Source organism: Dendrobates tinctorius, unplaced genomic scaffold, assembly GCF_039654945.1.
Source record: "Dendrobates tinctorius isolate UK_male_01 unplaced genomic scaffold, ASM3965494v1 ptg000039l, whole genome shotgun sequence".
NCBI classification, from domain to species: Eukaryota; Metazoa; Chordata; class Amphibia; order Anura; family Dendrobatidae; genus Dendrobates; species Dendrobates tinctorius.
The window spans coordinates 1,230,901-1,247,500 of NW_027361707.1; the positions used below are offsets into that span (position 1 = coordinate 1,230,901).

The following is a 16,600-nucleotide window of genomic DNA, read 5'->3' on the forward strand; positions in this document are numbered from 1 at the left end:
TTTTTTAACGAGAAGCATTTGAGGTCAGATGACTTGCTTATGAATACTTGGAATATTTAGGCTTTACATTCCTTTATGGGCGCCTCATGGTGGAATCTTGGATTATCCATCGTAATGAAACTGTCAAGGGAGGAGGAGGAGGAAGAGAGTGGAATTATATTTTTTTCCTAAAACTGGAAAAAGGCAATGCATGAGGATTCAAACAGATCTTCTATTATGTACCCACACCCTTCAGGAACTGTTTGCCTTTAGCTAGAGATTTGATAAACTGCCCATGGAAATTTGGTTTCCGGATGTAAACCTGGAGTGTACGGTTACCAGGAACAAGTTCACACAGGATAACAACAGCACTGCCTTTCCCCCCCCACCCCACCTTGCTCTTGGAAACCAGCCAATGCCATGAACTTTTCCCCTTTATTCCAACCTTTCCGTCATGTTCTGAGCGCAGCCGTTACGGATGTAGTTACGGATTATCACCGCCGATGTCTCATCTACTGAGCAGTACCAACGATACCCAACATGAACTTTCGGTTAATACATGCTATGACCCATCCCTCTGTAGAAGCTTCCTTCAGAAAAAAGTAAAAAATGTTATGTAAAATGTTAACACAAATGTCATCTTTGAAAGAATAAAAAAGGAAGTCTCTCAATAGTACACTGAAGAAACAAAGCCAAGTGGTCTCCAAGACTGAGAAGGTGCAAGTCCCTCTAACCAAGATCGCTTAAAACACAATATTCATGCAAAGTAATTGAACTTGGTCCCACTGCCAAGTCTTAAAGATGCCAAGTATACATTTTCTTTTCAGAGGCGGTCACCTCCAATCATCCCTTTCCTCAATTGCGAGCTTGAGACCAAAACAGAGGGTGTTGATACTCAACATGCCTGATCACTCTTTATCCTATCACCATCTGTTAGGAGGTCATGTAGGAAAAACCTTGTCAACTCCAAACTTGGACAGCTTGGACAACTTCGTGCCATCTAACAAACGATCGTGGCCAAACGACTACTTTTTGATGAACTCTTTCATTCAAAAACCAGGCAACAAATTTTCAGATGTCTTAAAAATAACCCATCACCAGAGAGTCATTTGATATTTGCTGTCAGGTGACCCAGGACCAGGGGATCCTTCCCTGTACCCAACACTATAGTGAGACGTACTCTTAAAGCCACCAACTCCTATCCTCCCAGCCATGCAGCATAAGCTACCCCTGACAATGTCAGGACCAAGATTTTATAGGGGATAGAAGTGGTTAACAGTGCTCAGCTGAGAGCCTAGGCTCAGCTCTCAACATGGCTGAATAACCCCTGCATTGCCAAAAGAAATTTACACAGTTTAAAAAGATTGTGAACCGCTTCTATTCAGCGTAGGAGATGGACCAGACCCTGTGGTCTTCTGACTCCTGTCGCAGTAACCCCATGACACCATTGTTTGCAAGTGGACCACGTTTAGTTACTGGGGCTACAAGCTTTGCTTGTACAGGGGTCCTTAAACGTTACATTAAGCCACCTACAATAGAAAATGAAAAAAATACGGAAAGCTGTCTGTACAATTAATAAACTGCTGTATGATCCAGGTATCTGGCATCTAATGAACCATATTTGATAAACATATCTGACAAGCTCGATAATGGTGTTAAAGGGAATCTGTCAGTAGGATCAATCCTCCCAAGCCATCTAGGTCATAGGAAGCTGAATAAAATGGTACTTTGATTTCTGCGATCTGATGTTTTACTACACAGAAATTCACTTTAATATGTAAAATGAACTGTTAAGATCTATGGGCGGGACATAGATCTCCCTGAGAATCTGGTAACTCCCCTTTCATTTATCATCTCTGGAGGCAGATCCTCAGGGAGATCCATGTCCGGCCCATAGATCTTAACAGGTCATTTACATAAGAAAAATGTGGATTTTACTGGAAATAAAGAATGGATCGCATATCAAGGCATCATTTTATTCAGCTTCCCATGACCATATAGACTTTAGGGTTATTACTACTGAGATTCCATTTACGTCTAGAATTCTTATTTTCTTGCATTGTAGAAATGAATGGAAAGATTTAAATGCGACCAACCAGGTCGCCTCTTCTCCAGGAACCTCATAATAACTACATGATCTGCCCTTATGATACATAACACCCACACAAACAAGCCTGGAGAGAAAGTTCTGCATAAAAAAACACCACAAAAAAAACCAACTTGATTAGGTGAGGAAGAACAGGGCTGAATCCAAGCACAGACTAAAGTTGTTTGGCTGAACTTCTGCTCCAAGGACGAAGCTGGAAGGAAGACCATGTAAAATGGAGTCTGTTAACCCCTCTATATAGTCATTGTACAGGAGGGAGAGGTGGGGAGCCATGACAGCACCTCTATATACAGCAGGTAATCAGTTCCACCATGTGTTGTCACAGCTCACCTCCTCCTGTTATGTAGAGGTTGTCACTGTACAGTAGATAACAGGATCCAATCATTCACAGTAGATGGTTACTTCTGTGGCGATAAATGGCGTGATTTTTGTGAACTGCTGGTGGAGTACCACAGGAAACATCCAGGACACAGGCAGCTGAAGACATGTGGAGTTATCACACACACACACACACACACACACACACACACACACACACACACACACACACTGAACACCTCAGAAGGCTTTCTATTTAAACCGAAGACCACATCCTGGTGCATAGATAAGGTGGACAACTTCACAACTGCTCAATGGCTGTCCACCAAAACCCAGCCCATGAAATAGCCATTTAACCCCTCTTCACACAGAGTAAACTGCTGGGTTTCAAATCACTGAAGCCAATAGTCTCAGTGAAACACATCTCCCTTTTAATACTTTGCCAGTGACTCAATACATACTAGCAGAAGGCCTACTCTAGTCCATTCTCTTGATACAGCTGGTCACCACATTTGGTGGGTCCCTCTAAACACACATACACAACATCTCTTCTGAAAAGTACTTTTGGTCTGAGGAGCATGCCAATTCTCTGTATTGGAAACCAGTAGTAGATTGCACTTTCCGCACGGCGTAAAACAGGTCAACCGAATCCCTTAGGAGCCAAGTTTCTTGCCACTTTTGTCCATCATCCCTCCCAATCCACTCCCTCGGCGAGGAGCTAGGAGCGTCCGAAAAGCTTGCCTCCTAAACCACCCCCCCCCATGTAGTTACCATATGTCATATCCCACAAACTGAAAAAGGTACGTTTCTGGAAAAGTCAGGGAAAGACCTGTAAAGTTTTTTGTAGGCACCAGCTAAACGCAGATCAGGCTTTTGGGGTGACCAAAAATTCTCCTAAACGTTAGTTGGTCAACTAGATGCCCCTCTCCATGCACCTGTGGAGTCTTGGGGCCCAATATTACACGGAACACTAAGAGCTATCAGTCCTTTGACCACAGGTTGAACTTCCAATAATTCACATATCGAGACCAACCCTACATGTATATTTCCTGACCGGACTGGCCTCTCCCCTACTTTATTCTACAACGAATCACTCTGAAAATTAAGATAATTAGATGTTGGAACAGGAAAAGAAAAAACCCCCCCACAAAAAAAAAAGAAAAAAAAAAAAAAAACACTAAAGTCATCAAGACAGAACTTACTGAACACGAAATTAAAGGCGGAAGTTTCAGCAGGAAGTTCAGACTTCTCTTGTGAGTAACTGGTGTTTTAGAGGCATAAAATATCTGAGAATTGTATGAGGGGGAGAGATGGACTTCCTCCGCGACTAATAAAGAAACTAAAGAGCAGGAAAAGTAGATTCAAAGCAGAGGCCATGATGTGAAACGCGATAATGTCACATCATTATGTAATTAGAGTAAATCCCTCATCAGACATCACACAGGCTGTGTAGCAGCTTTTCTTTTTTTTCACAAATTTTGTAGAATTCTGCACTTGAGAACCTATGTATCTACACAATTCTAAAAATTTTGACAAAGACAAAACGCTACCCATATGCATTATGTTATCCATATCATATCTGTACCAAAAAGAATGAAAGCCGGGTAGCACACAGACTAACACTCCTTTTTTTTAGCACCAGTCAGGTACATCTCATAGCTGCCCAAAAGGACGCCCAGGACAGGCATTGCTCGTCTTCAGTAACATCAACATCAACTGATAGTTGGAATAAATAGACTGCATTCATCACCACCACATCTTCTTAAGGTGCAGGCTTTATTTTCAAGTGCAGGGGTGTGCAGTATGAGGTCCTGCAGCAGCTGAGGTGTGCAGTAAGAGGTTCTGCCCCCCCAGGTTTGATCCTGGCTATGCCCATGGTGTGAATGTAGCCTGAGGATCTATGCTGTGTCTTAGCCGAGATAAGTGTGTGTGTGTGTGTGTGTGTGTGTGTGTGTGTGTGTGTGTGTGTGTGTGTGTGTGTGTATATATATATATATATATATATATATATATATATATATATATACACACACACACACACACACACACACAGTACAGACCAAAAGTTTGGACACCTCAAAGAGTTTTCTTTATTTTCATGATTGTAGATTCACTCTGAAGTCATCAAAACTATGAATTACCACATGTGGAATTATATAATTAACAAAAAAGTGTGAAGTGAGAATACTGTATGTCTTATATTCTAGGTTCTTCAAAGTAGCCACCTTTTGCTTTGATTTCTGCTTTGCACACTCTTGGCATTCTCTTGATGAGCTTCAAGAGGTAGTCACCGGAAATGGTTTTCACTTCACAGGTGTGCCCTATCAGGTTTAATAAGTGGGATTTCTTGCCTTATAAATGGGGTTGGGACCATCAGTTGTGTTGTGCAGAAGTGTGGTGGATACACAGCTGATAATCCTACTGAATAGACTGTTAGCTGCTTTTTTCTTGCCATAATACAAATTTGAAGTAAAGAAAAACGAGTGGCCATCATTACTTTAAGAAATGAAGGTCAGTCAGTCCGAAAAATTGGGAAAACTTTTGAAAGTGTCCCGAAGTGCAATGGCAAAAGCCATCAAGTGCTACAAAGAAACTGGCTCACATGAGGACCGCCCCAGGAAAGGACCAAGAGTCACCTCTGCTGCGGAGGATAAGGTCATCCGAGTCACCAGCCTCAGAAATCGCAGGTTAACAGCAGCTCAGACTAGAGACCAGGTCAATGCCACACAGAGTTCTAGCAGCAGACACATCTCTACAACAACTGTTAAGAGGAGACTTTGTGCAGCAGGCCTTCATGGTAAAATAGCTGCTAGGAAACCACTGCTAAGGACAGGCCACAAGCAGAAGAGACTTGTTTGGGCTAAAGAACACAAAGAATGGACATTAGACCTGTGGAAATCTGTGCTTTGGTCTGATGAGTCCACATTTGAGATCTTTGGTTCCAACCACCGTGTCTTTGTGCGACGCAGAAAAGGTGAACGGATGGACTATATGTGCCTGGTTCCCACCGTAAAGCATGGAGGAGGAGGTGTGATGGTGTGCGGGTGCTTTGCTGGTGACACTGTTGGGGATTTATTCAAAATTGAAGGCATACTGAACCAGCATGGCTACCACAGCATCTTGCAGCGGCATGCTATTCCATCCGGTTTGCGTTCAGTTGGACCATCATTTATTTTTCAACAGGACAATGACCCCAAACACCTCCAGGCTGTGTAAGGGCTATTTGACCAAGAAGGAGAGTGATGGGGTGCTACGCCAGATGACCTGGCCTCCACAGTCACCAGACCTCAACCCAATCGAGATGGTTTGGGGTGAGCTGGACCGCAGAGTTAAGGCAAAAGGGCCAATAAGTGCTAAGCATCTCTGGGAACTCCTTCAAGACTGTTGAAAGACCATTTCCGGTGACTACCTCTTGAAGCTCATCAAGAGAATGCCAAGAGTGTGCAAAGCAGGTAATCAAACCAAAAGGTGGCTACTTTGAAGAACCTAGAATATAAGACATATTTTCAGTTTCACACTTTGTTAATTCTATAATTCCACATGTGGTAATTCATAGTTTTGATGCCTTCAGAGTGAATCTACAATTTTCATAGTCATGAAAAGAAAACTCTTTGAATGAGAAGGTGTGTCCAAACTTTGTCTGTACTGTATATAATCGATATTACATATTTACAATTTTAGTTTGAGTTCTAAAGTTGTATTCCAATAAATAGATATTATGTTCTATCTAAATGTCTTGATTATTGTATCATAAAAATGATTAAATGTCTGATGTTCACATTGTACTACAATAAATTTTTCACTTAAATATAAGCAATATATGTGGGAGTCGGAGTCGTGGAGTCGGAGTCGCAGGTTTGGCTTACTGACTCCACAGCCCTGAGTCCAACTTCCCTAAAATGCTCTATAGGCACCCCACCCTATAGCACAGCCAGACACAAAGGACTACATGTCAGTGGTCACTCATGACTCAGCCACTATAAAAGTCCAAGCAGAAGATAATGCTGCCATTTTTAGTAGAATGTGGATAGAAGAGAGCTCAGTTCTAGAGACATTATCTGAGCTCCTATCTGTATTCTGTGCACTCAGGAGTCACCAAGGTCCTTGAAAACTATCTTCTATTACTCAGACACCTTACCCACCCCCCATTCACAATAGGCGGCCACCAGATCTCTCCTGACCACATATTCAGGTGCCTCACGTGTTCGTTATGACAGAACCACCGACTCAACCTTCGGAAGTACAGTTTGTTGCCACCGTTTACCCTTACTTAAGTGACATCACATATGGCGGTCTTGACGAGAAAGCTTAAAACGGGTTGGACAGTCTTAAAAGGCTTCAGCGTGTCATACACATCATTAGGGGCAAATGGAGGCTCTTGGCCATTTTCAGAACGTCTCGCCTCTATTTGATCAAACTGAACCAGGGTTTACTTTCAAGAACTGATTTTTTTTCTACCCAAGATCATTCCTTCATGTACAAAGATAGAAAAAATAAAATACGAAAGGGAAATTTCTTCCACAGAACAGCGCCACACCTGTTCACAGGGGGAGTCTGGTACTGCAGATAAGCAAATGGGAATGAATAGCGACAGAAGACTTGGCCATTTAGTAATCCTGCACAAGGTCTCCAAGGAGGCCACTTCTATACTACAACAGTCACGCTTTCTGATATACTCAGATCCAGGTTCAATGTACAGCTTTTACCACAAGACTCCTTTCATGGCTGCAGAGCTCTCCACTAGCGATGAGAAAACGTGCACGGATAAGGCGTTATTCGAAAGTCTTTAGCATGCTTGTGTATGTTAGAGACCACACGGCTGCATCTGTTGGACAGCCACGAGACAAACATTTTTCAAGCACGCCGAAAGACACTTCACACATGAGCATGCTTAGATAACACTTCATCCCAGCACATTCACTCACTATTCTCCACCGATTTTTTTGGTCACTATTCCTCCTCCTGGGGCTGCAGTAAAACAAATCAGATCTCCCTGCAATTTACATTACAGACAGCTGGATTTCTAAGTAGGTAGCAGAAACCTTTAGGATGAAAACCAGAAAACCCTGTATTTTAATGGTGTTTTCTTCTGTTCATTACACGATTATTTGCAATCTCCTACAGCCGGGAAAAAGAAAAAAAAAAGTAAAATTTGGTCTAAAGAGAAATATGGCAGATTTGCTGCCTTCCCTTCACAACCTATAAACAAGTTTGGCGCCTTTATAGAAAAGGGCAGCCATTTATCGCTATACAACTTCTGAGAACTCAACCCAGCAACGGCACACAACTGAAACCGCTATATGCAAGGTATACAGAAGACGCTGGTGGCGTTTTTCATCTTCAGGGCTCGCTCACGCAAGTGTATAACACAGCCAAGTGTTATAGGATATTTTATCGGATAGCACTAGAGCCAATGTTATACTATGGGGGGTGGGGAGTGCAGATCCGCAATTCTCATGCCGATTTGGCCCCAGAAAGCACAGCATGCTGCCAATTCATATGAGAATCGGTTCACACTCACCCATACAAGCCTACGGGTTGCTTGTGAAACACTGGACTGCACTCTGATGTCATCTGAGTGCAGTGCGATCACCAAAGACATTAGCAGTGGAGGAGACACTTGTTTCATACAGAGTTTGAGAAGAGCGTCATTTGCAAAATCAGCCCTGATTCTCTTGCATGAGAGAATATATGACAGTGTAACCCTGGCCTTACTCTATATAGCGCCATTAATTCCATGGTGCTGTACATGGGAAGGGGGGTTACATACAAAGTTATATACAAAGTTATAGATAGTTAACAGTAAACAAATTTACAATGACGGACTGGTACAGAGGGGAGAGGACCTAGTCCTTGCGGACTTACTCCTGCAGAGTGCATTAGGAGAACCATAGAGGGCCACAGATCCTTAATACATCTGCTGTAAACTCCTACCACACCTTGAGACGTGCAGAGTCCTTTGCTCCCATTAGCTAAACATCAGATCAAAGCAAGTAGATCGTATATGGTCACCAATCTATATGAAGCAGCTTCAGTCAGTCTTTGCTGCTTGTGATGGGTTTCTCCCTGTCAGTTCTTACAAGCAGGAGTCAAGGAAGGATTAAGCTGCATCACAATACAAACCAGACTACATAATCTGCACACAGCATGGTCTCACCTCTATAGATAGATCACATTTATATATGCAAGGCAGAAATATATAGTCAGCTACATGGGAGACAAAGATGAACAAGGGTGGTGCCGTTTAGGAGGTGTCACAGCTGGGTGAGATCTTAAAGTTCACAGGAAAGCAGCCCAGAATCTACAGCAAGCTCCCTGTCACAATGTGCTTACTGTGGTTCAAAACGTCAAAAAAAAGGAAAAAAAAATTTGAGCTGAACTTGGATATGGTCCTCGGTCAGCTCAGACACCGATGCTGCAGACGGTAGTGCGCAATCTGCAGAATGGCCGAGTTATCCGACTGCAAACCTCAATCTTTAGGAGCGCAACTCCCCACAGAAAGCGGTCCTCAAGAACAAGCAACCACCCATTTAACTATAGGAAAATGTGTTTTTTTTGGTGGCATTGTGTTAAACACTTCTGCCAATGCATCTGGTATTTCCAAGAGAAACAAAAAAAAAAAAAAAGTCTGATACTAATCATGTGGGGGGGGGAGGGTTAGTTTAATTTTCTGCAAAACACAAGTAGAAGTTAACCATAAGAGTACTGAAGTGCTCGGCCCTAGCAAAAAATATATCTATATTGCCGCCTACTGTGCACAGCTGAATTGGACAATCAGGTAGCTTTGCGAACCCATGTGGATCTGAGAGGCCATCTCCATTCCAGTTTGTGGGTAGTAAACAGCCATCTGATGAAAGAGTCAAAAACTTAATGATGCATTAGATTAACATTCTGCAGAGTTTTGCTTTCATCTACAATACCCGCAGAAGTTAGGGATATTTGGCTTTTGGGTGAAGTTTCAGGATTAATCTAAAATGCACGCCAATTTTTTCAGGTGAACTTAATGGGACCTTCTAAAACTTTTGATTGCACATGTCCAACGTTTCTGTATTTTTTTGTACAACTTGCGGTTCTCCAACAGAGATTAAAGAAGGGACCCAGTCACCAAGTTTGCCCCATACGAGATATGGCCACCACCTTTCAGCCCTCATTCAGCATTCCAATGTGCTTTGTTTATGCCCCCAAAGTGGCCTGAAACAAAAAAAAAAAAAAAAAAAAAACACACACACACACACACACACACACACACACACACACACACTATTATACTCCCCTGCAGATTCCAAAGAAGGAGGCACCGGACCAGGAACACCCATTTTATTAGTCGGGGGCCAGATATATAGTGCACAAGAATGCTCTATATGAGGGCTGAAAGGTGGAGGCCACATCTCATAGGGCAAACCTGGAGACAGGTTCCCTTTAATGGCAAAAGTCAAACAGGATTTTGATCCATGAATCGTTTCACACATTTCAGGGGTCAATTAGAGTTTGTATTTAACAGTCCTCCTCCTCCTCACGTTGGTCTCATGATGTCAATGTGAACAAGACGACACCCAGTCGATCAACAGTACCTCGCCATTGAGAGGCTTCAAGCAAGATGTTCTCAGATCGAAGTGGCCACCATGCCATCAGCAGGTTGCAACAGAGGTTGAGATTGAACGGGTCACAGAAAGACAGAGGTGGATGTATTTTTGGCCACATCTCACAATGATAACCACTTCATTGTGAACAATGCCCTTTGGCAACCGGATGATTAATGCCACAACGCCAGATGTTTAGGGGAGGTGTTAGGCACCCAAATGTCACAGACTAATCAAAAAACCCTTTAGATCAGCATGATCGTCGTGCTAGACGACCTACAAGGGTACCTGACCACACCAGACACAGGAGTAATCATGCAAGGGGCAGGGAACATCTACACTGGACGAGGGACCAGTGGGCCTCAGTGCTGTTCACTGATAAGTATCTATGCTGAGCAGAAATTATGGCCACCAACAATGTTGGAGACATCAAGAAGAGTGCTATGTATCAGCCACTTGTCACTAGACAAGCCTTAGTGGTGGCGTTTGTGTGGGCAGGCGGGTCATAGAATCGTAGAGTTGGAAGGGACCTCCTGGGCTATCTGGTCCAACCCCCTGCTCAACGCAGGATTCGCTAAACCATCCCAGTCAGATGTCTGTCCAGCCTCTGTTTGAAGACTTCCATTGAAGGAGAACTCACCACTTCTCGTGGCAGCCTGTTCCACTCATTGATCACTCTGTCAAAAAGTTTTTTCTGATATCTAATCCGTGTCTCCTCCCATTCAGTTTCATCCCATTGCTTCTTTTCTTTCCTTGTGCAAATGAGAATAAAGATGATCCTTCTACAATGTGACAGCCCTTTAGATATTTGTAGACAGCTATTAAGTCTCCTCTCAGTCTTCTCTTTTGCAAACTAAACATTCCCAAATCCTGCAACCTTTCCTCATAAGACAGGGTTTGCAGACCGGTCACCATTCTGGTCGCTCTTTTCTGAACTTGCTCCAGTTTGTTGATGGGTCTGGTCAATACAGAACTTCCCTACACTTTGTAAGTGTACAGCGACAAGCCAATGCCACTTGAACAACATTAATCCAGTCATTGTGCCTCTGCGCGAACACAGGCCCAATTTCTACTTCATGGACAACAATGCTCCAGCTTATTGAGGTCAAATCCTTAGGGAATGGCTGCTGGAGACTGGGGTACCTCAAATAGAGTGGCCTGCACCTTCTCCAGACCTGAATCCCATAGAAAACTTATGAGATCAGCTGAGTCGCCATGTAAAAGCTTGTAACTGTACCCCAGAACCTCAAGGGCCACCCACCAAGAAGAGTGGGATGCCATGCCTTAGCAGCCCATAATTTGTTGTGGAAAGCATGAGACGTCATTGTCCAGCTGTTAACACTCAAGGCCATGCGTCAAGTTGAGATATTAACGGTTTTGTGGGGGAGGAGTATACTCATCACTGTTGGCTTTTGTTTAAAAAAAAAAGTGTTTTTGATGAGGAATTCACAATTGAAAGCTTCAACTTAAATGCCCTATTCATGATCAAATATCAGTGTAGCCTGAGCTTTAAGCGTTCCTTAAATTTCACTCGAAAGCCAAAGTGTCCCTAGTTTTAGGAAAATTTTCACAACTACAACCCAGAATCGAATCATTAAAAAAAAAAAAAAAAAATGAGACGTGTCAGAAGTCTACCAACACAAACAGAAAAAGCTCACTAGGCCTCACACTTGGCCAAAAGAAGCCATCTACTGAGTAGATACCTCCAGTGGTCCCTTAGCCAACTGGACTAAGATTAGCAGCGAGGTCCACATCACTTTTCAGACGCGGCTCTAATACATCAGTGAATCAGGAGTGCGATTCCAGCATGCCTCCTCATCAAGGCTGGTGTGAAAGACCAAGATATGCTCCTGGAGAACATCCGAGAAGTTGCATAAGCAAATGGCTCTGAAGCCAAAAACCGGTCTATGCAAAAACGAAATTCTAATTGAGCTTTAAACAAAAAAAAGTGTGTGGCACCTAAAAGCTAGTAATTAACCGTTTATTGCCTAAGGGCAGTGTATAAATAATAGCAGGGCAGGTGGGTGGAGAAGGTAAAGTGAGAACAAGGATATTTTATGAAGACAGACTAAATTGGGATCTTGACAATCCTGTGGGGGACACACAAAACAGGGGTTTCTTTCCATTTTAAGATCCTATCCTAATATGTAGTAGGTTTAATATTAGCAAATACCTCCAATTGGAAATGTAGTCAAGGTTTCCCAATTCACAGTAGCTTACCCCATGTGCAGGGCATTGCAGCAGCTTTGGTATCCATGGTTATGGCCACTAACAACTGCCACTATACGAGTGGTCATAACCATGGATACCCGAGCTGCTGCAATGCCCTGCACATGGGGTAACCAACAGTTTTCTGGATTGATTTGACTACAGGGCATTGGTTTTTTTTTTGTAAAACTTATGGTGAGAAATGGCATTTTTTTTTTTATTTCAGATCATTTTATACAGTTTTTAGTTAAAATTAATGCTGAATTTTAAGGCCCAGAGAAGCACAAAAGCCAAAAAAGGCACAAAAGCCAAAAAAGGCAGTAACTGTCACAGAAACAGTCAAACAATGCTCACAAGAGCATTTAAGAAACAAAAAACATTCTACATATAAGCACATATATACATACATTTAGGTCTATAAGTGGGGAACTGTTGTCATAGGAACAAGGAGAAATTTTCAGCGATAATAGAGGACAAAACGCGATAGTGACCTAGCAACCCTCCGCTGAGATACAGGCGCTGTTTGAACGGAATCTGTAATAATCTGTGACTCCTTCCACACCAGCTCTAAGGGCCTTCAAAGTTAAAGGGATTTTGTGAGCGATGAGGGAGTTCCTCCCCCAGAAACCAAGTTTGCCTGGGTGCTCAAGACAAAAAAAAAAAAAAAAAAAAAAAAAAAAAACCGCACACTACACTATTTAGCTGTTAAATCCACTGATCTCCACTGCTGCGGTGATGTTCTATCCGTTATTCACACGAGTGCAACCACCACCACAGAGGTCAGCGATTGGCTGCAGCAGGCAAAAAAGTCATCACTGCGGAAGTAGATGGCTCCACTGGGGTATGTCAAGGTTCAATTTAATTTAAATACATTCCCTACTCTGTCAGGATTTTACATACCGTAAAGGAATCTGACTTTAGACTTCATGAGGTTGGTGTACTTTGAGCAAAAACCCATGTCCGACTGTATAGTAGAATATAAATTTTCAGTAATGTATAACCAATTACTGCTAAAGCGTAAAAGCTCAAGGGAATTCATTTTTATGCCCACCTAGCCAGGCTGCCAGTTGCAGCTTGCACTGAGATCTCAGCAGCAGTGGGGAGGAGGGACACTGAGGAGTGGTCAATCAGGCTGGTGGGAGGAGATTCAGCAGCAGTGAGGACAATTCAATCATGGTAGGTGAGTGGAGCGTAACTGCCAAAAAAAAAAAAAAATGAAAAAAAAAAAAAATAAGTTACACAACCAAGAAGTATGGTGACTTCATCATGGCCGAAATCCCTTTAGAAACTTATTCAGTTTGGAGGTTAATGGTAATATTCCTGGCTATTTAGGGCTATTAAGATTTACATAATTGTTCAGATTCTTAAGGATTTTTATTTTCATACCCAACATGCCATTTTTGGCTCTAAACAGGAAACCAGAAGTGTAGACTAGGCCCATACGAGTCACAAGCAGCATGAGAAGGTGCAGGGAATCTTAAGTATTCAACCCCATTATAAAACTTTCACTGAGCCTTCCATGAAGGAGCCTACAACTTCCTCCCAGAGGACAACTAAGCAATTCAGCAACATTCAAGGATCCAAGTAGAAGAGAGTCTTTAGTTTAGCAACCCAACAGGCTTTGCTTGAAAAAAAAATAATAAAATCCCATTTATGGAAGAGTCAGGAGAGATGGACATGATCTGTTGGCAGTCATCTATGGCCAGCTTTACAGGCTCTGCTCCTCAGGGAAAGGATGAAAATTAACACAATACTTGGCACTAGAGAAAGTTTCTGTGTGGAGAAGACTTCATTTGCATGCCTTCAACCCAGAGAACACTGCCGTTAAGTCTCCGTACAAAGATGGAGAGACACCTGGTGTACCAAGTAGCTATGAAACTGAATGCCACGGAAGAGGTACTGATTCCCCTTTGTGGACATCTTGCATTAGAAAAGGTCATAGAGGAAAGGATTCTGGGTAAGACACCAGAGGGTAGCCAATTATAGGTGATACTGGGAGAGTCCGTTTCCTTCCTTTTGGAGGAGAGCCCAGTTGTGTGCCCATCTCAGGGAGCTTTGGCTCCAAGACCCCAAACATCTGGTTCTCCACATTAAGAATCCATAGCTGTCAAAATGATTTACCATTTATTTCCTTTAGGTAGCCATTTCTTTCCAGAAATTTGCACACACTTAGTAGGGTTTGGCCTACTGGATCATTTAGCTTTGATAACCAGTGAGACGACTCTTGGATCCCAAGTGATTATTAACAGTTGAGTCGCGATGTGGTCAAACTACCGCCAACCTGCTGTTAGAAGGTAATCCAAATGCTGAAGATTTTGCCTTGTGGGTAACAGTTATGGTCACATTGACAAATTGCTTCCACCCACTCCAATTTGGCTTTCGTTGGATGTGAAGTGATGCTGACTCTTCCTGCCAGCTTTTTTGGCCAACAACCCATCTCTAGGGCCCAATGTCTCAGCTTTTTTTTTTTTTTTTTTTTTTTTTGAGAGGGGTGTGGGGGGCACATTGCTAGCAAAAATTTAAACAAAAAAAAAAAAACAAAAAATCTTTAAAACGTTATTGTGGTGCCAACAATGGAAGATCGCAGCACACGTTAGAAACTTTCCCCGATTACCCTTTACAAAAAGCTTTCACATCAGATCTACCGCTGACATTTCCAGACGTCACCACTGATGACATTTTTCCCCCCCTTCTTATTTATCACACTTTAGCTTCCCTTGAAATTGTTCAAACCAAATATAAGATGTGCAAATCACACATTGAATTTCAATTAACCTTCGGCGGAGCTCCGACTGCCTGTACTGTGGAGGCAAACGTTCCGCAGGCAGTACCATTTATACGGCTGTGCAGTCTATTCAGTATGATGACCCCAAGCGTAAAGGAGGCACAGCAGGCAGCAACGCCATACACGCACACTACAGAAATTTGGCTCTGATCAGAATAGGTACAAAGACCTCTACCGCTGCAGTCTCATGGATGAAACGTACACAACTAGAGCCCGACCTCTAGGAGGAGAAAACCGAATAGATTTAAGACAAAACCGTCCATTTGTTGGCCAACGGCTCTTACTGGACCCAACGGCTTTTCTGTATCAGGGTACGTTCTAGATGCCTTAATATTTTAGTTCCTCCTGATGCCTTTAGAAGAAATCTACAAAAAGCTTAACTCCAGGAAGGTAAAAATGGGTTAACCAAGCAGGAAGAATTCGAGATTGTGTTTCCTTCGTGCGACATCAGAGGAGTTTGCTTGCAGGCAGAGGAACGCGGAGCACAAAAATCAGTGGTCACGTCACATCTAGCTATCTTCAAATCAAGGAGTATTATGTAACTGGGCGCTCGCAGCAAAGGACAAGTCATCCGAGATGGCAACGTCACATCAATGCCATATCTTGTGATGTACACAAGAATATTTTGGGGTTTTTTCTTGATTGCCCTTCTAAAAAGCAACGACACCATGCAGCACAAGGTCAACCAAACAATCCATAATGTCAATAAAAGGGGCAGAGTATTGCCACATTATGCCCATGGGATACCTTTATACACAGGGTCCCGTTTCACAAAGCAACACCACCGATCCCGATAGGAACTGGACATTGGAGCACGATCAGCGATATCCATGGGGGGATCTACCGCTATGTGTCACACGACGAGATCGCCGTCGAGTCACAAAATCAGTGACACTTCCGCAATCTTGTGAATTTAGGGCTGTGGAATCAGAGGCACGAGTTAAGAAAGTTGGAAGAGATGGAGGTTTGGCTTACCGACTCCACAGTCCTGGTTGTGATAACTTACTATTTGCTGGGGGTCTTACAGATGGGACCCCCAGCAATTCAAAGAATGGGGCGCTGTAAGAACTTACCCTTGAATGAAACGGAGGTGTACATCCTTCACCTCTGGTCCATGGAACTGCTGGAAACAATTTGGCACTTGTTCAGCTTTTTCTTGCAGTTCCAGGTAAAGTGGTGGTCAAGTACCCATCAGCTGCATTCAAGATGGAGATCGGCAGAGCCAGATTCTTGGTATCTGACTCCCTGCAATCTTAAATCATCAAGTTAGGTCCTAACGGATAACTTCCTATGGGAATAACCCTTTGGTGTCATGTGAAAGCGGAGATCTTATTACAAGGAAAAATTTGATTAAAAAAAAGTGGGGCAAGGAAAAGAAAAAACCCTTGGACAAACTCAAAGGTCTTCAGCTGACCACACAGCCTGTCAGGAAGCTCCCAGAAAAAAAGCCAGGAGAAAAATTTAGATGACTGGCCATCTAATCTTATGACCTAATAAAATAGCTATGCTGATGCTTAGCCCCGAGCTCTGTCTCCAACACAGCCAAAATTTACACAGAACAAAAAAAAAAAAAAAAAACCTACATAAGAACTCAACCATTAGTGATCAGCGAACGTGCTCAGA

At 42.8% G+C, this 16,600-nt stretch overlaps 1 protein-coding gene across 10 annotated transcripts in view; it reads right to left on the reverse strand.

Annotated features, from left to right (window-relative positions):
* Positions 1-16,600, reverse strand: part of CTBP1 (C-terminal binding protein 1) — a 287,700-nt gene that overhangs the window by 33,698 nt on the left and 237,402 nt on the right. The window lies entirely within an intron of this gene.